The sequence below is a fragment of the Aquarana catesbeiana genome, linkage group LG02 (genome assembly GCF_042186555.1).
Source record: "Aquarana catesbeiana isolate 2022-GZ linkage group LG02, ASM4218655v1, whole genome shotgun sequence".
NCBI lineage: Eukaryota > Metazoa > Chordata > Amphibia > Anura > Ranidae > Aquarana > Aquarana catesbeiana.
Window position 1 is genome coordinate 53,915,646 of NC_133325.1, and position 25,988 is coordinate 53,941,633.

Consider the following 25,988-nt stretch of genomic DNA (forward strand, 5'->3'; position numbering starts at 1 on the left):
GAAAGAGGTTGATCAAACTATTGACAACTTTAGAAATAAGATGACCACACATGGATGGAGATTTGGGTAGTCCCTGCTGAACCATACAAGTTTCAATCAATCGATGACCAGCTTTACTCGACTGGGCATGTTGCATGTTGGATTTCCAACACCAGGAACAGAGGAACTCAAACATCAGCATATATATTAAACATATACAGTATCTCACGAAAGTGAGTACACCCCTCACATTTTTGTAAATATTTTATTATAGCTTTTCATGTGACAACATTGAAGAAATGACACTTTGCTACAATGTAAAATAGTGAGTGTACATCTTGTATAACAGTGCACATTTGCTATCCCCTCAAAATAACTCATCACACAGCCAATAATGTATAAACCGCTGGCAACAAAAGTGAGTACACCCTAAGTGAAAATGTCCAAATTGGGCCCAAAGGGTCAATATTTTGTGTGGCCACCATTATTTTCCATCACTGCCTTAACCCTCTTGGGCATGGAGTTCACCAGAGCTTTACAGGTTGCCACTGGAGTCCTCTTCCACTCCTCCATGACGACATCACAGAGCTGGGGGATGTTAGAGACCTTGCGCTCCTCCACCTTCCATTTGAGGATGTCCCACAGATACTCAATAGGGTTTAGGACTGGAGACATGATTGGCCAGTCCATCACCTTTACCCTCAGCTTCTTTAGCAAGGCAGTTGTCATCTGAGAGGTGTGTTTGGGGTCGTTATCATGTTGGAATACTGCCCTGCGGCCCAGTCTCCGAAGGGAGGGGATCATGCTCTGCTTCAGTATGTCACAGTACATGTTGGCATTCATGGTTCCACAAACACTTATGCAACCCCAGACAATAACACTCCCACCACCATGCTTGACTGTAGGCAAGACACACTTGTCTTTGTACTCCTCACCTGGTTGCTGCCACACACGCTTGACACCATCTGAACCAAATAAGTTTATCTGGGTCTCATCAGACCACAGGACATGGTTCCAGTAATCCATGTCCTTAGTCTGCTTGTCTTCAGCAAACTGTTTGCAGGCTTTCTTGTGCATCATCTTTAGAAGAGACTTCTGTCTGGGACGATGGCCATGCAGACCAATTTGATGCAGTGTGCGACGTGTGGTCTGAGCACTGACAGGTTGACCCCCCACTCCTTCAACCTCTGCAGCAATACTGTCAGCACTCATACGTCTATTTCCCAAAGACAACATCTGGATAGGACGCTGAGCACGTGCACTCAACTTCTTTGGTCAACCATGGCGAGGACTGTTCTGAGTGGAACATGTCCTGTTAAACCGCTGTTTGGTCTTGGCCACCGTGCTGCAACTCAGTTTCAAGGTCTTGGCAATCTTCTTATAGCCTATGCCATCTTTATGTAGAGCAACAATTCTTTTTTTCAGATTCTCAGAGAGCTCTTTGCTGTGAAGTGCCATGTTGAACTTCCACTGACCAGTATTAGAGAGTGAGAGCGATAACACCAAATTTAATATATATACACAAGCTGTACACTCACTACTTTACATGGTAGCAAAGTGTCATTTCTTCAGTGATGTCACGTGAAAAGCTATAATAAAATATTTACAACAATGTGAGGGGTGTACTCACTTTTGTGAGATACTGTATACAGTGTACAATCCCGGCCCACTCTCAGCATCTGTAATGTGCTGAGACTGGAGTTGGATGCTAGGATGATGAACCTCCCATTGTGCATGCACAGGATTCATCATCAGTGGTCACCCAATGACCAGAAAAAGATAGCAGCATCAGTGGACGCAGCGATATATAGGAGCGAATGGGCCTCATATTGCTGGGGGAGAAAACATTAGTGAGTAAGTATGCCATAATGTTTAAGTATGTTGTAAACACTTCCACTTTAACGGCAACAATTGCCAACATTTCTTTCAAAGTTCAGCGATCGCTGGGCACAAAGTCTACAGACAATAAAGTTATGTAAGCAACGTGAGTAAGATTTGGAGTTTATGGCCCTTCCAGGTTTTACAGATGGAAAATACAAGAAGGAGCATTCTGTTAATTGTCCTCATATTGATTTACCTACTTCTGACCTTACAGTTACTGTCTACTTCAAACAAGAATATTGCAAACGGTACATTATTAAACTCTGTGAAAATGTTACTGTTATCATTGCTTCATGGGCTACTGACTTCTACAGCTATTAGGTGCGAACGTAAATCTTATCCAGTCTGCAGGGCTTCCGTACTTGCCATGCAGTAATTACTCAATGCAAACAACTGGGCTTCCACCATAGATGGGCTCCATGAAGACTGATAATCTTTTCAGTTAAAGATTCTGGTACTAAAAATACAGCAGTAGACAGCAGGGTTTATCTCATTATGTATTGTACACTAATGCTTTAGGCAACAGGCTTTGTGAGCTGACAGCTCTTATGTCTAGGGATAACTTGGACTTTGTTGTGATTACAGAGACATGGTTCAAGGATTCAAATGACTGGGATATAACTACAACCGAGTACACACTATACAAGAAAGACAGTAGGAAAGGTGGAGGGGTGAAGTTACCATATATGTCAAAAATATCGTAAGGCTAAAGTTATTAAAAAAAAAACAAATGCAATACTTGAAAACCTCTGGGTCTGCATTCCAACCAGGGAGGGATCTTCACTTAGAATTGGTGTAATATACAGACCCCCAAGACAGACAGAAGCTAAGGACAACCTGTTGATTGATGAAATTATGAAACATTTTTAATAGAATCATTTTTTTATTGATTTTGCAGATAAACCATACAAACAAAACACTGGAGGTACCAATGATCATAATAATGAGGTATACAGTCATGAAAATAAAGGTTGCGCAAGAACAGGTTCTCAAACAAATAGTAGTTACCATGGGACTAACCAACCCCTGTCTAGCTACTGACAGGGAAAAACGGTGGAGCAAATAGAAAACCTTACTGCCTTGGCAGTCTGATGCCTAGTACATACGATCAGAAAATCAGCCGAAAAACACCGCTTTTGAAACGATCGTACTATCATCTGATTGTTAGTACACAGCTTTCGAGAGCCGATCACATGCGAAGAGACAAACATGAAAATTGAACTAACAATTTTCATTTAATCAGTACAGTATTAGTCCGAAAAAAATCGGAAGACCAAGACCACGCATGCTCAGAAATGAAAGAATACATTACAATACAATACAACATATTAAATCACTTCCGAAGTTGTATTCTGCCGTATCGTAACTTTAATAACCTATTGGTTTTCCACATGAGACCAGCATGCAAAAAAAAAAAAGGACGATCATTCATCTGATATTCTCATTGTGTTTATGAGGCTTAACAACGCTGACAAGGGAAGATGCACTATATAGAACCTTTAGGCAACAACCATGAAAGATGTTACTCCAAATCTTGTATCTGGGCAAACCCAAATAGGGTGTGGGCTAATAGAGATCAATAATAATGCATGTATAGGAAGAAAAACAGATAATCATAACAAAAGCTCACAGGAAAGAAACATTTGAAATACCGTGTATGTGATTAAGTGTCAAAAAACTCAAATTTGTCCATACATCAGAAACAAAGAGCATATTAAGGACATACCTAGAGTTTCAAAAGTCCTAGGGAGTTTGTAATGTCTGCCTTGGAATACCATTCTGTGTACGTAAATGATAACATGAGCAGAGATATCTCCGAAGTGGATAGTGTGCTTTCTATGAAAAGCTACCATCTAGTAAAGACACAGTTGGTGGGTTCAAAATTATGTACTATGAAATCCAATTTTTCAGTAAACAACAAAGTTTTCAGCTCTTTCTTTATAGTTGCAACTGTCAAGGCAGCTAATGTGGTCCAAGTTTTAAGAATCACTCTATGAGCTGTCACTGAGCCAAGATGAATCTATTGTGGAAGCTTACCATGAGATTGTGATAAAATGAGTAGGATATCTTTGTCACAACCAAAAAGACGTAGAAGTAGGTCCCTGGAGAAAGACACACTTGATCCCAGAAAGTGGAAATGATAGAACAGTTCCAGAACTTGTGAGCTAGGTTTCAACGATGAAGGCCATGCCAAGAGCAGGTTGAAGAGTGTGGGTTGTTCTTGTCGACCAGAAAGGCAACTAAGGCTCTGTATAAAAGTTTAAACGAGTCAAGGGAGAGGTTTTACCTATGGGTGACTTCAACATGTCTGACATTAACTGGAATTTCCAAACTGCAACTAAAAACAGGAACAGAGATATAATGGAGGCACTGAATAAGGTTCCTCTGAAACAGTTATTCTAAAGCCCAACCCAAGGAGATCATATTCTAGTACTGTCAAATGGGGATATATTGTCTGATGTTGAAGTGGGGGAAAATTTGGGTTCTAGCGTTCACCAATGTCTTTGGTTTTATAATAAAACAAGAACCAAAAAAATCATACCTGAAAACTAAAGTTTTGGATTTCAAATGGACAATTTTTGCTGAAATGGGTGAATTTCTAAAAATTGCATCAGAAGGTTGGAGAAAAACATCAGGAGTCATAAGTAATAAGTGGGCACTATTGAAGTCTACCATCCTGTATAGATCTTTGGTTATCAGTAGAAGGATCACAAGCAGGAGGAGGGGGGGGCCTGATTCCTCTAAATATATATTTAGTTATATATATAACTAATTCCCTGATTCCCCTAAATGGATCATTAGTTATACCTCATTTAGAGTATTGTGTCCAGGTCTGGAGATCTCACAAACAAAAAGCTATCGATAAAATAGAATAAGTCCCGAGAGGGGTAATAGAAATGGTGAAAAGTCTGAGGATAAAAAACATATCAGGAGAGACTTCTGGTACATAATATGTACAGTCTGGAGAAAAGAAAGGAAAGGGGAGACAAGATTGACAACTTTAAATAAATGAAGGGTGCGTATAAGGTTCAGGAGGGCAGAATTTTCAATATTACATTGATCAAGAACATGAGAACATGACCTCAAGCTAGCAGAAGAAAAGTTAAACTTTGCTCCATGTGTGGCCTCCCCTGCTCAACAGAAGTCAATTATTTAATCAACTTCTTTCGAAGGGCCATGCTGGAAATTTTTCAGATGATCAGCATCTGCAGCCACTGATCAGCACGTCCTGAAACCCTGGAGAACTGATATGCACAAGGCATTTGATAGCATTAAGAAAAAAGCTATATTTAGATTGCATTTAATACCTGGGAGAAGATTGTCCTCTGCACACTGTGGCTTACGTAATAACGTTCTTTCTATACTCTGTAAACTGTATCTATTCAGAGCCAACCAATCAGCCAACAATTCCACCTCACTATAACCAGCTTCTTTGTATTGTTTATTTATATTAGAAACGCACACTAATAGTGCAGGTTGCATTGGACAGGTATTTCAGTTGGGACTGCCAGAACGGAAGTAATAAATCTGTTTTATTGTTCTTAATCCAATATTTATTTTATTTACTGAGCACAGTGGAATGCCTCCTAACCCTAAAAGTAAAGTACAGGGGAGGAGGAGAGTGTTTGGAAGTGTTTTATCCACCTATATTTATTTTTTTCCATTAAGCTTTTTTTACTATTCATTGTAGTATGTCAAGTTACTATTTTTCTGATTTGTGCTGACATCTAGTGGCAGTTTAGGGCCACCACAACGTGCTTACTTATGTGTCCTCCACTTCTGTTTAGTGCTAATTAGTTCAGACGTAGCTAAACCCTCCCTTTTCCCCCCATGTTCCCCAAGACAGTGTTCATTTTTTCATAGAGACAGTGCTTAGGAAAGTCAGTGTTACATATATAGTTAATCTTTTTTGAAAAAACAAAACACTCACAAATTGAAAACCTCCACATACACTATCCAAACGCACAGTTGATCCCGAGGAAGGCAAAAAAAAACCCCAATAAGGCATGATCCAATTTGCTCTGGGGGGTGTATCTAGGAAAGTATCCAGGCCTTTTTTTAAACAATCTACTGAGTTGGCCAGAACCAGCTCTTGACAGAGTCTTCCACATTTTCACAGCTCATACTGTGAAGAAGCCTTTCCATATTTGGAGATGAAATCTCTTTTCCTCCAGACGTAAACAGTTCCCCCTTGTCCTCTGTGATGACCTTAAAGTGGAGTTCCACCCACTTTTACAACTCTTCAGCATCCCTCACTGAACTGTGCACTGTAAACAAATTGTATATATTTTTTTCAGCACCTACTGTATATCTGCTGTATTCATTTTTCACTTCCTCCTCCCTGGCCGTGGCCCATCGCATCATTTCCTCTTTGCAATGCCTTCTGGAAAGGGGCGGCAACCTCCTCTCACACTGCCGTTGCTATGGAAACCTGACCTGAAACCCATTACACTGCTTGTGCTGCACTGAGCATGTGCGAGATCTGCAAGGATGAGATCCAGGAAGAAATACAGTCTGGCTTCAGATGCCCACACTTAAGATGGCCACGGCCTGCTGAAAGTTTATAAAATAACAAACTACTGCTATAAACTAACAAAACAGACCTTAGTTTACAGGCTAACTTTACTAGAATACATTAAGCTTGTGTATTATAGGGGTATTTTTATTTAAAAAGTATAACTTCGGCCGGAACACCACTTTAACCGCTTGCCGACCGGCGCACGCCGATGTACGTCGGCAGAGCGGCACGGCTGGGCAAATGGGCGTACCTGTACGTCCATTTGAATTTCCCGCCGTGCCCGTGCGTGCGCGCCACCGGCGGCGCGCGTGCGCCGGCCGGGAGCTCCGTGAGTCAGGTCGCGGGTCCCGCGGACTCGATCGCCGCGGGGATACCCGCGATCGCCTCACGGAGCGGATGAACGGGGAGTTGCCGTTGTAAACAGCATCTCCCCGTTCTGCCTAGTGACAAGTGTCACTCGATCTCTGCTCCCTGTCATCGGAGCAGAGATCAGTGACGTCACCCACACAGCCCATCCCCCTACAGTTAGTAATCACTCCCTAGGACACACTTAACCCCTCCCCGCCCCCTAGTGGTTAACCCCTTCACTGCCAGTGTCATTTACACAGTAATCAGTGCATTTTTAATCGCACTGATCGCTGTATAAATGACAATGGTCCCAAAAATGTGTCAAAAATGTCCGACATGTCCGCCATAACGTCGCAGTCACAATAAAAATCGCTGATCGCCGCCATTACTAGTAAAAAAAAATTTATTAATAAAAATGCCATAAAACTATCCCCTATTTAGTAAACACTATAACGTTTGCGCAAACCAATTAATAAACGCTTATTGCGATTTTTTTTACCAAAAATATGTAGACGAATATGATCGGCCTAAACTGAAGAAAAAAAATGTTTTTTTTATATATTTTTGGGGGATATTTATTATAGCAAAATGTAAAAAATAATGCGTTTTTTTCAAAATTGTAGCTCTTATTTTGTTTATAGCGCAAAAAATAAAAATCGCAGAGGCGATCAAATACCACCAAAAGAAAGCTCTATTTGTGGGAAAAAAAGGACGTCAATTTTGTTTGGGAGCCACGTCGCACGACCGCACAATTGTCAGTTAAAGCGACGCAGTGCCGAATCGCAAAAAACGCTCTGGTCAGGAAGGGGGTAAATCCTTCCGGGGCTGAAGTGGTTAAAGTAAATAGCTCAACACCAAGTTCACTATATTAACCTCTTATGCATTTGTACATGTTGATCGTATCCCCCCTTAATCTCCTCTTCTCAAATAAATTCAGTTCCTCTAATCTTTCCTCATAGCTGAGCTTCTCCATGACTCTTATCAGTTTGGTTGCTCTTCTCTGCACTTTCTCCAGTTCCTTCCTGGCCAGGCCGCATTTTGCCCCTCGAGACAGATGCTGACATCACATTCGAGACCCGCTCTACTACACATCACTGTTTCATATAAAAAAAAACTTCGCTATTACCTAAAATTACCTAAGCTGCAACTCAAAATGTTATACAACACCAAACAGAAATAAAAAAGGGGGGATCTGCGCTAAGTTGATTGGTCTATGAGGCAATATTCCATACACTCACAATGTAAAAGGATAGTACACCACAACAGGTGAAATTGTGATTAATAAAAATAAAAATAAAAACATTTTCTCAATAAGGGTACAAAACACCAATGTACCAATGGAAAACCTTCAGTGAGAAAAGACAGCAAAATCTAAAGAATAAAATAACAATATAAATGAAATAAATATTGACAGCTAAATAATTTGTGACCGTGAAAAAATACTGAACTGTATCGAAAACTAAACAGCTAATTGTTGCTGAATGGCAAAGTTCATGTGCGATAATAGTGACCATAAAAAAAATCGATCATATATCAAAATGATCAAAATTGGAATCCAAAAATAATATAAACATAGTCCGTGCAAGGTAACTGGTGACTCTTCTACGGTGACATGAAACAGGACATCCCAAGAAAACCTGAAAGATAGGAAATGCCTCCACCACACCAAACACTGCCGCTTACCAGATCACGGTAGTCCCTTATTACAGGGGACCACACTGAGCAGCAGATGGCTATTACCCCAGCCCGGGATCTCTGTGGCATACACTAAACTCCTCAGCCTCAGCAGTGATGGTCCTTACATAGGTAAGATCAGGCACGATAATTGGATCCCCATAGAACAACAAAGGCTCTCATTGTGTAAAACCTTCACATTTATTTCAAATAACATAAGACGAATGGACACTTACAGTTAAGATACAGCATTTAAAAAGAGTCGAGCTGGCCGGCCTCGAATAAAGCCCGTTGCTTCCAGGACTAAGCGTATTGCGGTGACGTCAGTGCGTCGCTCCTCCTCCCTGCACGTTTCGTCATACAACAGGACGTCGCCCCGTACAAGTACAAACACGCATGCTCGGAAGCAGAAGCAGTCGGTCTTGTAAACTAGCGTTCGTAATGAAGAATTAATATTCGTGACGTGGCAAATTATGAAATTTCCAAATGCAGCGCATATTCTCTTCTTCTTTAATGGGATGATAATGAAGCTGCTTTGCTGTTGATACTAATGGAGTTATTGCAAACACATTTTCAAAGTCTTTTTTTTTTTCTAGTGATAGCAAGAATAATATTATTATGCTTTTTTTTATTATTTGGGCAAGTTACCACAACACCATTATCCCGAAGTTTTTAAGATCAAAGATACAACTATGTTGGTGTCCCTTGTTAATTTTACATTGTATTTTTTTAAATGTAACTGCCTACTCCCAAACTGTCATTTGAAGTAAAACAGATAGCCAAGTATTATTCTCCACAATTTTTTTATTGTGCATTAAAAAAAGAAAACAAATAAAATTAGACATGCTATCTGCCAATAGAACTTAACTAAAAAGTGCATTCTATGCATCCAAAAATATAGAAAATATACCAAATCAAATCATTATTCAACCAAAAAAATAATGTCAAAGCAATAACTCCAAAGCCAATAATAAATAACACATTATCTCCTCTGATTCCGCAACATGGCTGGTTGACGAACGGAAACGAACTGAAAAGCGCAAAATGAAAAGTGCAAAATTAAAAGCACGAATCAACACTCACCAAACTTCTACTAACATGAAATTAGCAGAAGGAGCCCAAAGGGTGGTGCTAAAGAGCTGAAAAACAACGTAGTACGTCACTACGTTTGTAATTGTTGGCCGTGTGTATGCAAGACAAGTTTGGGCCAACGCCCTTTGGACAAAATTTCACAGTTTTGTTGGCCAACAATCCGATCGTGTTTACGTTAGTATTCACTGAACAACAGTGCTGGTGTTGTCCTTGTAAATATGAATTAAAAGGCTTTGTGGTGGGGTGTGAATCAGTGTTGTGCCTGTGCTGGAATGCCAGGCTTATGTGTAAACCAGACAGAGTTATTGGTGACGGGAATAAGCGGTGCTGACAGCTGGTAACATAATGCTTGTCCATAATTGAGAAAGCATAAGAATGAAGGTCAGGTAATTTTCGGATGTAGGGTTAGTTACCTCTTCTAGGAAAATGAAGGGGTCCTTCCAACATAATACATTGTTTGTATGCATAGATTTTATTTCTGTATTCAAATATTTTATTAAGGTTTAACAATGTGCAAATCATTTTACATTTGCCAAGTAGGAAAAGAAAAGCACAACAAAGAGGTTCAAACTATGCCATCAACAAATGGCTTGTTGTAAAGAAAATAATGAAATGAAGCAAGGTCCCAGGCCTTCTTTGGTCTAATGAGAACCTCCAGGGACAGAGATAGCTGACATCCTTCTGTGTATAGTGGGTTGTGAGACACAAAGCTGAACAGTTCCTTTCTATTCCACTACAATCACTCCTTGTAGTTCTTCATCCCACTGAGCTCCCGGTCTCTCACTAGATCCACTGATTCACTGTCACTGAATCCCTTGAGCTCCTCCAATCTTCATGGTGGTGTCTTCCTCAAGCATCACCCCCGTGTCTCTGCTGGGTCCCTAGCTTGGCACTCAAGATACCTCTCAAGCTTCACCCCTGCTGGCCTGCTTGGTCCCTGGCTTGACACACACGGCTGCTCTGCAAGCGTCACCTCCACTGGCTGGGTCCCTGGCTTGATACCCACTGAAGTTTCCAGATTCTTCACCGTCCCCGGTTGGTGAGAATACTACTCCGGTACTTGCTTCAGTTACTTACTGTGGTCCCAGGTAATAAGGCGGATAGTTCCTTTCTGGCGACAGCCTCCCTTCTGTCTCCGACCACGACAGGTTCTCCGGCCGACAGAACCGTCATTTTTGGTTGGACTGCAAGCCGCAGTCCCAACCCTGCGCTGCTCTCTTGCTTCTGGATAGGCCCTCAGACAGCCTAGCAGCCAGACGTGCCCGGGATAGGCCCAATCTCCGGCCTAGCAGCCCGGGCAGTACAACACATGTCCACCCAGACAGCTGTTCAGGTGGCACAGAACATAGATCACCTGACTCCACCCGAATATATAGGCTCTCCCAGCAGGCCAAGGGATTCAAGAAAACCCCTGCCCATTGGCTGAGATACCCCATATACCCATAACCTGACCTTGCGTTGCCCTTCTCATATAGGGTTGCCACCTGTACCGGATTTACCCGGACAGTCCGGTTTTTGAGTCATGTGTCCGGTTTTCAGGCCACTTGAAACCCGGACACATTCAGACCGGATGGTGGCTCCCTCTATGCACGCTTTCAGGAGAGTTTGCTTATTCCAGCTGGCGCAGAACCCGCCCCTGCCACCACCCCGCTCTCACGATCTCTCTGTGCCGCTGTATGACTTTCCGGGATTGTGGGGATGCTGCTGAGCATGGAATGCCTGCGGATATGTGTTCGCCCCTGGTGAAGTGTCCTTTCCATCGCCGAGCGTCATACACTAAGCAGCTCTCAGAGGATAAGTTCCTGCAGGGTGCAGACAGCGGAGCAGTGAACAGCAGGTGGGGGAAGTTAGTGGCACCGAGCAGGTCTGTGCAAGTTACAACACACACAGTAACAGATGGATAAAATGGTTGGGGGACACTTACTGTGTGCTCTATTGGCCATGAGTGAGATCTGCAGGACTTCTACACATCAAACCCCGCCCCCCCCACCCCATCAGCTGTCAAAGAGGGATCCACATCTCCATCCATGTCTATGCCATCCTGGACATTCCACTACAGGGCAGCTCTCCTCTTCTACAGCCAGGATTCATGCAGGAGAGGACACACGAAGCACAGACAATACAAACACAGTACACACAATATACATGTTACACACACAAAATACACATGATACACACACAATATACACACATGATACACACACTGTACACACAATATACACATGATACACACACACACAATGCACAAACAACATATACACACTGTACACACACGAGGCACATTCCACATTGCAATCCCCCCTCCCCCAAAGACAATCATTCACTGGGCGCAGTATAATGTAGGTGTAAATACATACAGTGCATGTATATATGTGTGTATGGTTAGCATTTTATTTAATAATGCAAAATGGACATGTAGCCATTCACTTCCCAGAGAGAGAGATGGGGGGGGGGGGGGTTGGTGTGAAAGAAAAAGAGAGAAAGGGGGAGGAACAAAGAAAAAGGGAAAGAAAGAATAAAATATGGGGAGAACAAGAAAGACAGTGTGTATACTAAAAAAAAAACACATAAAACTGCCGTTCGCCACTAAAGTGCTCGGGTTTGACTTGAAGAAAAGGTGGCAACCCTATTCTCATATCTAGTACCACCAAGTACCCGGCCACCTAGTGGTAGAAGAGAAAAGTGCAACGAGGCCAAACTTAGGGAGAAATCAATCGATCTCTAACAATAAACCAGGATAATTATTCCTGGCAAGTAAATTTGTGAGGAGCAACCCTGCCTAAACTCCAGGGCACTACAAAAATAACATTAGGGTGGGGGTGTGCCTCAATATGCGGATCTAAGCAGCATGAGGTTTAATAGGGCAGGCCCCTCAGTGAAGGGAGGGTAGGTAACACCCAGTGGTGCCTTGAGGTTTCTTTAGGGGTGTATTGGCAAAATGCCTAAAAATTTCTTAAAAATTGTACACAAGCCAGCAGGTGGATGAAACCTGCCTTTAAGTTTCACAAAGCCACGGGTTCTCATTATGCACCAACTTTCACTGGCATCCTAACAACCAATGACATCATCAGTTAATAAGGAGGATGTCTGTTGCCTCCACAGCATCCAAGTTTGACCCTCCTGTGCCTCCTCTGGACACATTAGCTGACTGATGAAGAGACATTGAGGGAGAAGAGAAACATTGGAATACTAGTCAGTACCAGTGTGCAAAGTGTATTTGCTTTGGAGGAATAAATCACCTCTAACGTTGGGTGTCCTACTGTACATATGGATGTTGCTGCATTATGTAAAGCTATTAGAATAGTTTGTTACATTTTAGAATGGGCTGCTTCGAGATTGCCCATAATTTTAAAGGGTGCCTTGACTAAAAAAAAAGGTTTAGAAACACTGGTGTAAGGAATACCATCTAATAACTTAGAGGGATTTATATGAATATCTAGGAGTATCAGAAGGGGGTGGTGGGGGAAGGGTTTGGAAAGTTCCATCAGGGATCCACCAAAGACCTAAGGGGGGATCCTGAGGGGAACTGTATTTAGCGGTCTGCAAACATGTCACAGGGTAAAAGGGGTGGGGAGGTCTGGTTTCCTAGGTCATCAAGGATAGGTGTAGGAGAGCAGCCTCGGGTACGGGAGAGGGGAAAGAGAGAAGGTAGAGGTTGAGTAAGAAGTGGAAATGGAGAGCTTGGATTGTAGGGGAGACGAAAAAGGGAAAAAGGGGAACCCCTAGAGAGAAACTCAACCTGGGCAGTAAGGTAGGTTAAGACTGCGAAAGTGAATTATCAAAATCAGGGGTACAAAATGGGTGACCCAGGGCCTCCATAGTTTATCATAGATAGCAATTTTGTCAAGGATGACAGCTTTAGTCTTGGCGTGTATCATTGCTTGGGTGATTCTGTGCTTCGTAAATGTTGCTAGAATTCTTAGGGAGGGGGATTTCAATGCTTTCGCAATGGTTTGTTTAGCTACTGTGGTGATGAAGAGTAATGCCCTGTACACACGATCGGACTTTCCGACAACAAAACCGTGGAATTTTGTTTGAAGGATGGTGGCTCCAACTTGTCTTGCATACACACGGTCACATAAATGTTGGGCAACAATTACGAATGTAGTGACGTACAAGACGTAAGGCGAGCCGATAAAAAGGAAGTTCTATAGTCATGTGATATCTCCATTACGAACGCTAGTTTTACAAGACCGAGCGCTTCCAGCTCGTACTTGATTCTGAGCATGCGTGGACTTTTGTGCGACGGACTTGTGTACACACGATCGGAAAGTCCGACAACAAAAATTTGTTGGCGGAAAATTTGAGAACCTGCTAGCTAACATTTGTTGGCGGAAAATCTGACAACAAATGTTCGATGGAGCAAACACATGGTCGGACTTTCCGCCAACAAGCTCACATCCAACATTTGTTGTTGGAAAATCCGATCGTGTATACGAGGCATAAGAGTTTGAATTGGTGGTAGGTCACAGTCAACAGTTTGTTGTTCAGGATTATAGGTGTATCAAAAAGAGTCGATAGGATTCGGAACACTTCGATCCAGAAGGCTTGTACAATGGGACAGTCCCACCAGATATGAACGCGAGTTCCAGGCATTTGACATCCACAAAAGCAGTGCGCAGGGCATTGAGAGAAAAATTTGGAGATCCTGGCGGGGACCAGGTACCATCTGGTAAGCACCTTGTAGTTGGTTACCTGGGCTACAATGTTAAGTGAAGCGGATTTAGTAGCCTGCCAGATATGTAACCAGTTGGCTGGCTCAAGGGTAAGATTGAGTTCTCTTTCCCACTTGTTCACATGTGCTGGAGGTGATGTTGTGGTGTATACCAGGAGTTGGGAATATAGGTCAGAGATAAGACCTCTTCTATGTGGGTCAGACTTGCAAACTTGTTCAAAGATGGTGAAACGTGAGGGAGTAGAGTCAAGGGGTGAACATGGTGAGTAGAAGTGTTTGATTTGTAAGTACTGGAAGAGTTCCGGGGGGGGTGTGCATAGATTTTATATCATGTCGTGTATTATTAATTATTGCATTGGACTTTTTTACAAGACGCTAGCCTTGTGCTGTATCTCAGTTGGTGATGATTCCGTCTCACTTAAAGTGCATGTAAACCCTAACAATGCACTTCTCTTATTTGCTATCTTTAGTTCTGTTAAATATACCTCTGAACTCCTTTTTTGTTATTTCTGTTCCACCTCAACAAAAAATACACCAAGCAACATAAAAAAAACTTGGATTGCTTGAAATGTAAGTAACTCAACATGTTCTTGAGATCCAATAGGCATGGAGAAATGTGATTTATTTTTCAATTAGCGGGGCTCATTTACAATTCTGCAGTTTAAGCACACTGTCCCGCAAGTACATCTAAAGAAGGTGGAGATTCCTACATAATTGTTGCCACTAAGGATGAGCTCAGGCTTGTTCGCAACTCCGTGTGCCCGTCCCCGCGCCGCCAGGAAGCTGACAGTCCGCATCGCTAATCACAGATAGTGAGACATTTCCCAATCTGTGCAGATCTGGAAATGTCTCACTGCCTGTGATTAGCGCTGCAGAGTGTCAGCTTCCTGGCGGGTGTGGGCACGAGTAGTTTCGAACGCGCCTGAGCTTATCCTTAGCTGTCACTGTATCGATCAGCTTTCAACCTTCGCCATCTGCTGGTCATTACTCAGCACTGCAGGTTCGGTCTCTGCTGTGCACATCTGAACTTTACCCCTCATTAGTGGACTTTAAAGGGGAGCTACAGATTAAATGTAAAATAGATGCACCAATATGAAAAGGTATGTTTCTAGCCTTAAAGCTGAACTCCAGGAATTCAGCCTCTTTTGTAAAAAATGAAGGCACACTAATGCCCTGTACACACGGTCGGATTTTCCGACGGAAAATGTGTGATAGGACCTTGTTGTCGGAAATTCCGACCGTGTGTAGGCTCCATCACACATTTTCCATCGGATTTTCCGACACACAAAGTTTGAGAGCAGGCTATAACATTTTTCGACAACAAAATCAGTTGTCGGAATTTCCAATCGTGTGTACACAAATCCGACGGACAAAAGTGCCACGCATGCTCAGAATAAATAAAGAGATGAAAGCTATTGGCCACTGCCCCGTTTATAGTCCCGACGTACGTGTTTTACGTCACCGCGTTTAGAACGATAGGATTTTTCGACAACTTTGTGTCACCGTGTGTATGCAAGACAAGTTTGAGCCAACATCCGTCGGAAAAAATCCATGGATTTTGTTGTCGGAATGTCCAAACAAAGTCCGACCGTGTGTACGGGGCATAAGAGTTAAGTCCAGCGAGGTGCATGACACCTTCTGGACTTAGCTCTATTTTTTATATCTTAGAGCTTTATAGTACTCTCGGAAGGCAGCTATCACTGTAGTTTCCAGGAGAGCGATCCTTCTGAGCTCTGCATCCTGGACAGGAGAGCCATTGCAGCTGCTATGCCCACCCCTCCCCTCCTCCTGCCTAATCACAGAAACCTTGGTATTATGTGAACACATTAAAAAATACAAAGGCTTCTGTGAATGAGCACCAGAGTGGAGGGGCAGGCATAGCAGCTCTGTGTGTTCCTCTACTCTCGGATCCCCAGAATGTCTCTTCAGTAAACCTGTCAAATGTAAGCCTAGGAGATGGCATGCATCTTCTTGGACTAAACTCATAGTTTACCTTCACCTTTTTACAAAGTGGCTGAATTCCAGGAATTCAGCTTTAACCACCTCAATACTGGGCACTTTCACCCCCTTCCTGCCCAAGCCATTTTTCAGTTTTCAGCGCTGTCGCACTTTGAATGACAATTGCGCAGTCATGTTACACTGCACCCTAATGAAATTTTTATCATTTTTTCCCCACAAATAGAGCTTTCTTTTGGTGGTATTTGATCACCTCTGCGGTTTTTATTTATTGCGCTATAAACAAAAGAAGAGGGACAATTTTGAAAAAACACAATATTTTTTACTTTTTGCTATAATAAATATCCAATTATTTATTTTTTTAACAAATTTTTTCCTCAGTTTAGGCCGATACGTATTCTTCTACATATTCTTGGTAAAAGAAATCGCGATAAGCGTATATTGATTGGTTTGCGCAAAAGTTATAGCGTCTACAAAATAGGGGATAGATTTATAGCATTTTTATTTATTTATTTATTTTTTACTAGTAATGGCGGCGATCTGCGATTTTTATTGTGACTGCAATATTGTGGCGGACATATCGGACACTTTTGAAACATTTTTGGGACCATTCACATTTATACAGCGATCAATGCTATAAAATTGCATTGATTACTGTGTAAATGTGACTGTCAGGGAAGGGGTTAACACTAGGGGGCGATCGAGGGGTTAATGTATGACCTAGGGAGGTGATTCTAACTGTGGGGGGAGGGGACTGACTGGGGGAGGTGACCGATCGGTGTCCCTATGTACAAGGGACACGCCATCGGTCTCCTCTCCTCTCTGACAGGACGTGGATCTGTGTTTACATGCACAGATCCACGGTCCTGCTCTGTTACCCGGCAATCGCGGGTGCCCGGCGGACATCGCAGCCGCCGGGCACGCGCACCGGGTCCCGAGCGATGCAGCGGGCATGCGCGCGCGCCGCCGGTGGCGCGCGGCCGCCCCCTAGTGTCTCGGGAGGGCGATTACATCATATGACGTCCGCCCAGAACAAGAGAAGCCTTGTCCCACCGTCATATGACGGTGGGCGGTGGCTTAGTGGTTAAGGTTTATGCACACTACTCTGACAGTACAATTATTAACTGCTTCTAGCCATTGTAAAATGATGGTCGGGCAGAAGCCCTATTGTTCTGGGATGACGTCATATGACGTCGTCCAGAGAATGGGCCATGCTCCAGCGTGACTGATCAGTGTACCGGCCCACTACCGATACCATGTCATTGCTGTGGCCAATCACAGCAGATCACATGATGGCTGTAAACAATGAATGGCTTCCTTTCATGCCATTCAATGTATACAATTGTGCTGCTAGCTGTGATTGGTCACAGTAATCACTTGTACAGATAGTGCAATCACAGTCCATTTGTACCAAGTGATTAGGTGTGGCCAATCACAGCTAATCACAACAATACACAGTGTCTACACACTGTCATGCAGTAAAAATATTTGCTTATAGCAGTGAAATTTACTGCTATAAGAAATCATAGTATGTAAAAAAACTAAAACAATCCCGATCAACTCCCCAGAGTGGTAAAGTGTAAATATAGTAACACTGTATCACTCTGGTCACAGTATGTAAAAAAAAAATTGAAAAAATATATTACCAGTCACCAGTTAGTGTCCCTGGTCACCATCCGCCACACTAGTTGTATGATGATGCTGTATTGCACTGCTGACACTTTTGACACTTTTTGGAGACCAGTGGTAAAAAATATTCACTGTCACTGTACTAATGACCTGGCAGGGAAGGAGTGAACATCAGGGGTGATCAAAGGGTTAACTGTGTGCCCAACCTGTGCTTTCTCACTGTGGGGGATAACTATGTGAAGGCATTGATCTATGTTCCTGCTTTGCACGAACACAGGATCAATGCCTTATCTACTGACAGAATAGTAATCTGCCTTGTTTACATAGGCAGATCGCCGTCCTGGCTCTGTAATAAATGATCGGCGGGTGCAGGCGGACATCGAGTCCACAGTACCCGCAGATCAGCTCCTGTCGTGTCTAATCATAGCAGTAGCGGGTCAACGGTGGCATGCATGCGCACCCTAGACCCAGAAGTGCCGGATCACGTACTAGGTACAAGATCCTGCGCAGAAGAGCCGCCTTGACACAGTTTATATACAGTACACGATCGGCAAGCGGTTAAAGGTGAATTATACAAAAAAATTATAAGTTAAATCCAGAAGGGCTTTTTTTTACGACTATTATTCCTTTATATTGGCTTTTGAAGTTTACAAATGCAGCCATTTAGAAATTGGATGAAGGTTTAGCACAGGGAAACACTTTTCGAAAGTTAAAAAGTGTATTTTATATACAACTTAATAGATCAGTTTACTCCAAATCATGGACAGTCCCTCAAAATCAGGGAAAGTCCCTTTAAAACCAGGGACAGTTGGAAGCTATGCATACACTGAGCCCTCATTTACATTGAAGCGATTTGTCATGCGATTTGACAGATCAAATTGCATGACAAGTCGTAGCCTATTGCCGGCAATGGCACCGTTCTAATCGGTGCAACGTCGACTTTGCAGCGCCGCACCGATTTGCAAAAGTAGTCCCTGCACTACTTTTGCCGATTTCGGGTGCGATTTCAATAGATATCTGTGCACAGATGTTTTTTAAGTCGCACCCAAAGTCGCACAGACATGCGGCTTTGAAATCGTGAAATCGCACAATTTTTAAAGCCGCGTTCAATGTGAACAAGGGCTAAGGGGTCTATTTATAAAGCATTTACCTGCAGAGAATGTTTGCTGCATTTTAGATTGGCTGCTTTATAAATATGCCTTTTTAATTTTTCTGGTAAATTTGCTCACATTGGAGTTCATCAGTGAGATTAATTTGGAGGAAAAGATTGACGGTTACAAAGAAATAACAAGAATGACGTTTATAGGCTGACATTTACTTTACGTGCCACATATTGAAACCCGACCAGGAGTTATATTGTTAGGAGCGTAGCAGCAATGGTTGCTGTCAAAATTTTATAAATGGTTCAATCAACAGAAGTGTATTTTGCCGGGTATCGCTGGTTACCGACATTAAACAAACAATCGTCTATTCTGTCCTTTATGTATTTAGAAACATAATCTTTTGCAGCTGTTTATTGCAGCTAAGGAGTTAGGCTGGGTTCCCATATCTGCGGTGCGGTTTGCAGTCCAGTGTCCTGTGTGTGTCTGTATAGCAGTTTCGGTGTGATTCAGGTACAAATTTTTCCCTGAATTCACACCTGAACCAGACCCAAAATCACGGCCGCCCAGACATGTGTGAACTTGCCCAATTGAAAGCCGGTCACACTCACATGTTATGCGAATTGGATGCGGTTAAAAACGCATCCAATTCACTTATATGTGAACCCAGCCCAACATAAAAATGGCATTGCCCACCTTCCCTTTACACATACCCAGTGAAGTGACTGGCCTCAGGTGACACACAGAGATTAAACAAATCCTCCTATATAAGTTGTACCTATTTATCTGCAGCAATTTTTTTCTCTACTACTGTTCAAACTCCACAATTTACTCAGCATTCCTTAGCTCCAGAAGGCAGAGGCTGGGGATCTGATGTCACACACTGCACAGCATAGAGAACATGTGTCAAATACAAGACCCACAGGCCAAATCCGGCCCTCCAGGTCCTTTTATGTGGCCCTCGCACCTTTTCTGCAACTGCTGCACCCCCCCCCCCTGTCTCCGTCACAACCTTATCTCAGTAGTCAGCAGCAGCGAGGACAGAATTCCTCCGCCAGATCCTGTGCTTTCTGCTTCACAGCCCTGTGTTGTATTGAAATCATGTGCTGGAAGCTTCTTCTATGTGTAATAGGTTTGCCTTTATGGTGGATTAGCAATGCATGTCTTACAGCATGAGAAACATGAAACAGGAACTGAAAAACAAGTACACATTTAGATACAGATGGTACATCCTGTCATTACGTTGTATCATAGAATACACACTATAATACTGCAGTGCCACCTGCTGCATAGATACAGTCAGGTTCATAAATATTGGGACATCGACACAATTCTAATCTTTTTGGCTCTATACACCACCACAATGGATTTGAAATGAAACAAACAAGATGTGCTTTAACTGCAGACTTTCAGCTTTAATTTGAGGGTATTCACATCCAAATCAGGTGAACGGTGTAGGAATTACAACAGTTTGTATATGTGCCTCCCACTTTTTAAGGGACCAAAAGTAATGGGACAGATTAATAATCATCCATCAAACTTTCACTTTTTAATACTTGGTTGCAAATCCTTTGCAGTCAATTACAGCCTGAAGTCTGGAACGCAAAGACATCACCAGACGCTGGGTTTCATCCCTGGTGATGCTCTGCCAGGCCTCTACTGCAACTGTCTTCGGTTCCTGCTTGTTCTTGGGGAATTTTCCCTTCAGTTTTGTCTTCAGCAAGTGAAATGCATGCTCAATCGGATTCAGGTCAGGTGATTGACTTGACCATTGTATAACATTCCACTTCTTTCCCTTAAAAAACTCTTTGGTTGCTTTCGCAGTATGCTTCGGGTCATTGTCCATCTGCACTGTGAAGCACCGTCCAATGAGTTCTGAAGCATTTTGCTGAATATGAGCAGATAATATTGCCCGAAACACTTCAGAATTCATCCTGCTGCTTTTGTCAGAAGTCACATCATCAATAAATACAAGAGAACCAGTTCCATTGGCAGCCATACATGCCCACGCCCAGGGCTGGTGCAAGGATTTTTGACACTCTAGGCGAAACCTCATTTTGCCGCCCCCCCCCACCTTGGCTGACTCTGCCCCCTTTTCCCTGTCCATGTTAATCCCACCCATCAAATCCAGCCTCACCAGCACCCATCAAATGTAGCCTCACCAGCTCCCATCAAATGCAGCCTCACCAGCGCCCATCAAATGCAGCCTCACCAGCGCCCATCAAATGCAGCCTCACCAGCGTCCATCAAATGCAGCTTCACCAGCGCCCATCAAATGCAGCTTCACCAGCTCCCATCAAATGCAGCCTCACCAGCTCCCATCAAATCCAGCCTCACCAGCTCCCATCAAATCCAGCCTCACCAGCGCCCATCAAATGCAGCTTCACCAGGGCCCATCAAATGCAGCCTCACCAGCGCCCATCAAATGCAGCTTCACCAGCGCCCATCAAATGCAGCCCCCCCAGCTCCCATCAAATGCAGCCTCACCAGCGCCCATCAAATGCAGCCTCACCAGCGCCCATCAAATGCAGCCTCACCAGCACCCATCAAATGCAGCCTACCAGTGCCCATCAATGAATGTTTGCTTGCTGCGGGAGTCGGGACACAGGCACAGTCCTCCACCACTGCTGCGCCTCTGACACTATGTGTGAACAGAGCGGCGGCTGCCTGCTGATGCTGAGACTTAGTTGCTTACTGCAGAGAGAAGAGAGTAGGAAAACCAGTGGCCGGGCGCCCTAGGCAGCAGGGCGCCCTAGGCGGCCGCCTAGTTTGCCTAGTGGTAGCACCGGCCCTGACCACGCCATGACACTACCACCACCATGCTTCACTGATGAGGTGGTATGCTTTGGATCATGAGCAGTTCCTTTCCTTCTCCATACTCTTCTCTTCCCATCACTCTTCTGGTACAAGTTGATCTTGGTCTCATCTGTCCATAGGATGTTGTTCCAGAACTGTGAAGGCTTTTTTAGATGTTGTTTGGCAAACTCTAATCTGGCCTTCCTGTTTTTGAGGCTCACCAATGGTTTACATCTTGTGGTGAACCCTCTGTATTCACTCTGGTGAAGTCTTCTCTTTATTGTTGATTTTAACACACACATACACCTACCTCTTGGAGAGTGTTCTTGATCTGGCCAACTGTTGTGAAGGGTGTTTTATTCACCAGGGAAAGAATTCTTCGGTCATCCACCACAGTTGTTTTCCATGGTCTTCAGGGTCTTTTTGGTGTTGTTGAGCTCACTGGTGCGTTCTTTCTTTTTAAGGACGTTCCAACCAGTTGATTTGGCCACACCTAATGTTTTTGCTATCTCTTTGATGGGTTTGTTTTGTTTTTTCAGCCTAATGATGACTTGCTTCACTGCTAGTGACAGCTCTTTGGATCTCATATTGAGAGTTGACAGCAATAGATTCCAACTGCAAATAGCACACTTGAAATGAACTCTGGACCTTTTATCTGCTCCTTGTAAATGGGATAATGAGGGAATAACACACACCTGGCCATGGAACAGCTGAGCAGCCAATTGTCCCATTACTTTTGGTCCCTTAAAAAGTGGGAGGCACATATACAAACTGTTGTAATTCCTACATCGTTCACCTGATTTGGATGTAAATACCCTCAAATTAAAGCTGAAAGTCTGCAGTTAAAGCACATCTTGTTCGTTTCATTTCAAATCCATTGTGGTCGTGTATAGAGCCAAAAAGATTAGAATTGTGTTGCTGTCCCAATATTTATGAACCTGACTGTAGGTATAATGCATACAGTATTGTCAGTTTATTAGCAACCATGCTGTTGCTCTTTCCAATAGACTGCCCGCAGGCTTTTTCCGGCAGCAGCACAAAGTAATTGGGGTGCACTGTGATGTAAGGGAGGGTGGGGTACTCTTGACTTCTGATAGAGGGGGGTCTTGGCATCTGGGGGGAGTGCCCTGGACATCTGCTTATAATTATGATAATTATATTATGAAAATAATACAGTTCTATGTCAGTTAAAAAGGAGGGTCCCACACCGCTGGTGTCATCCACAAGAAATATATTCTGACTGAGCAGTCTCCATGAAAGATTCTTGTGGAAGATACCAGAGGTGTCTGCACCTACCCTTCACAGCCTAAGTCTTAAAATGGTTGTAAAGTCAGAAGGTTTTCAATCCTAATGCATTCTAATAATTAAGATAAAAAGCCTTCTGTGTGCAGCAGCCCCCCTAATACTTACCTGAGCCCCATCTCTATCCAGCGATGACCACGAGTGTCTCAGCCATCCAGGACTTTCTATCCTGATTGGCTGAGACACAGCAGCGGCGCCATTGGCTCCTGCTGCTCTCAATCAAGGTCTCAATAAAGCCAAAGAGAGGAAAGAGAGGGGGTGGGGACGCTCTGCAGCTCCGTGTCTGAATGGATACATGGAGCTGCAGCTCGGCTTGGGTGCCCCCATAGCAAGCTGCTTCATGTGGGGGCACTCAACAGGAGGGAGGGGCCAGGAGCACAGAAGAGGGACTCAAGAAGAGGAGGATCCTGGCTGCTCTATGCAAAACCACTGTAACAGAGCAGGTACAGTAAGTATAACATGTTTGTTATTTTGATAGAAACAAAACAAGACTTTACAATTACTTTAACTTATTACTAAAACCAGTAATAATCAAATGAAGAGGTAATCATCTAATATGATAAAGAGTAGATACATTGACAGTATATAGTGTTACAGATAAAACCAGCCCATTAAGGGAAACCATAATGCTGATGCAGCCCACAATGAAATTGAGTTTAACACCCCTGGCATAGAGCATGGAGCTTAGTGTAATCTGAGACTTGAGTGCAGGGAATGGACACCCCCTCTACACAGTCTTATAGGGAAACATGCACAGCTGAGGTGTCAGCATAAACTCTCATAAATGACATATGCAGATCAAACTTTGGATAGAGGCAAGTACACACTATGGAAGGATATGCTTTGTTCATTTTTCATTTCAGAGGTTTACAACCATTTTAATGCCCATCTGGTCCAGGTGTACAGGAATAAGTAGTATCACTAGATTTAAAACTATAGGTAGCGCACCAACACCAAGGGGGCAAAGGTGGGTGCTGGCAAAGTATACTGGGCGCCACGTCTTATAGATTCTCAATTAAATATTGCTAATCAACATGGACTTTAAATGTCCCACATTGATAATGGTTAAAAAAACAGATACTGTATTTTATTAATTCTTGATTACATAATAAAAACTGTATCTTTTCTTGGTTGGTCGCCTGGGGTCATTACCCCTGTTTGGGTGATGTCCGTTCACCCCATTCAAGGTGTGCCTACATACTGATGCTTTTGTAAGTGTACACATGTAGTGCACCCCCTAGGGAGCCGCAAGTAAACTGGGAATCCCCCCCCCTGCACACAAAGTCTTCACAGGCACTCTTGAGTCAGGAAACAGTCAGTGGCTTTGTTTTTTGTTATTTATTAAGGGTAATAACTTGGATAGGGATGGGAGGTTATGGGATGCCCATTTGACTTCAACAACAACTTCAGGGACAACCCTTCCTATATACAGTCTCTATATACAGCTCCTTTTCTTTCTCTAGCACATGCTTGCAGAATCTAGCTGGAACACTGTGAATACCTGACAGTCACTCAGTCAGATGAAAGCAATGGCCCATTACAGGCAGGAACCTGAGGCCCCTTAGGCGTGTAGCAGAATTTCAGTGTCCAGCTTGCATCACTCCTGTGGCTACTGATCCCAGCACCACCTCTTCAGGCACTGCCCACCTGGCTGCAGCTACCCCTTTCACAAGCCCTCCAGGCAGGGCTGGTGCAAGGATTTTTGACGCCCCCCCCCCAATTGGCTCCACCCTTTACTGAGACTTTTGCGGCATCTCTTCACCTATTTCTTCAACTGTGGTCCACAGGCCTGCACCTGTGCCTCTGGACCCAGCCCGAAGACAAATGGCACCAGCTCACTTCCTCGCACCAGCCGTGGTCCACAGGCTAGGGCAGGATACAGACAGACTAACTGTGTAACTGCCTGTCTGTACGAGCATACAGATACACTGACAATGTTTTACAGGCTCTTTCTAAAAATAATAATAAATCCACATTTTTGTACCTGCAAAAAGATCTGCATTTATTTATTTTTTTACAAAGGTGAACTTGAACCTTCACACCTCAGATCACCCCAATTCCTGTATTTTCAGGTCACAGATCACCACAATTCTTTCACCTTCACACCTCAGATCACCCGATCACCCCTTGCACATCTGTGCCCCCCTCCCCCCCCACACACATATCTGTTCCCCCTCTGTACCCCCTGCACATCTGTCCCCCCCTACACACACACACATATCTGTACCCCCTACACATATATCTGTTCCCCCTCTGTACCCCCCTGCACATCTGTACCCCCTCTGTACCCCCCTGCACGTCTGTACCCCCCTGCATGTCTGTCCCCCCCCCCACACACACACATATATCTGTTCCCCCTCTGTACCCCCCTGCATGTCTGTCCCCCCTCCCCCACACACATATATCTGTTCCCCCTCTCTTCCCCTCTGTATGTATGTTCCCCCTCTGTACCCCCCTGCATCTCTGTTCCACCCCCCACACACATATATCTGTTCCCCCTCTGTACCCCCCTGCATGTCTGTTCCCCCCCACACACATATATCTGTACCCCCCTGCACGTCTGTTTCCCCCCCCCACACACACACATATCTGTTCCCCCTCTGTACCTCCCTGCATGTCTGTCCCCCCCCCACACACATATATCTGTTCCCCCTCTGTACCTCCCTGCATGTCTGCCCCCCCCCACACATATATCTGTTCTCCCTCTGTACCCCTCTGCACGTGTGTTCCCCCTCTGTACCCCCTTGCACGTCTGTTCCCCCCCACACACACACATATATCTGTTCCCCCTCTGTACCCCCCTGCATGTCTGTTCCCCCCCCCACACACATATATCTGTTCCCCCTCTGTACCTCCCTGCATGTCTGCCCCCCCCCACACACATATATCTGTTCCTTCTCTGTACCCCCCTGCATGTCTGTTCCCCCCCACACATATATCTGTTCCCTCTCTGTACCCCCCTGCATGACTCATGCCTATTTATGAAGTGGCCTGCCCCCTGCCAGCCCATTGCTGAGGATTGGCTGAGGCCCTCATA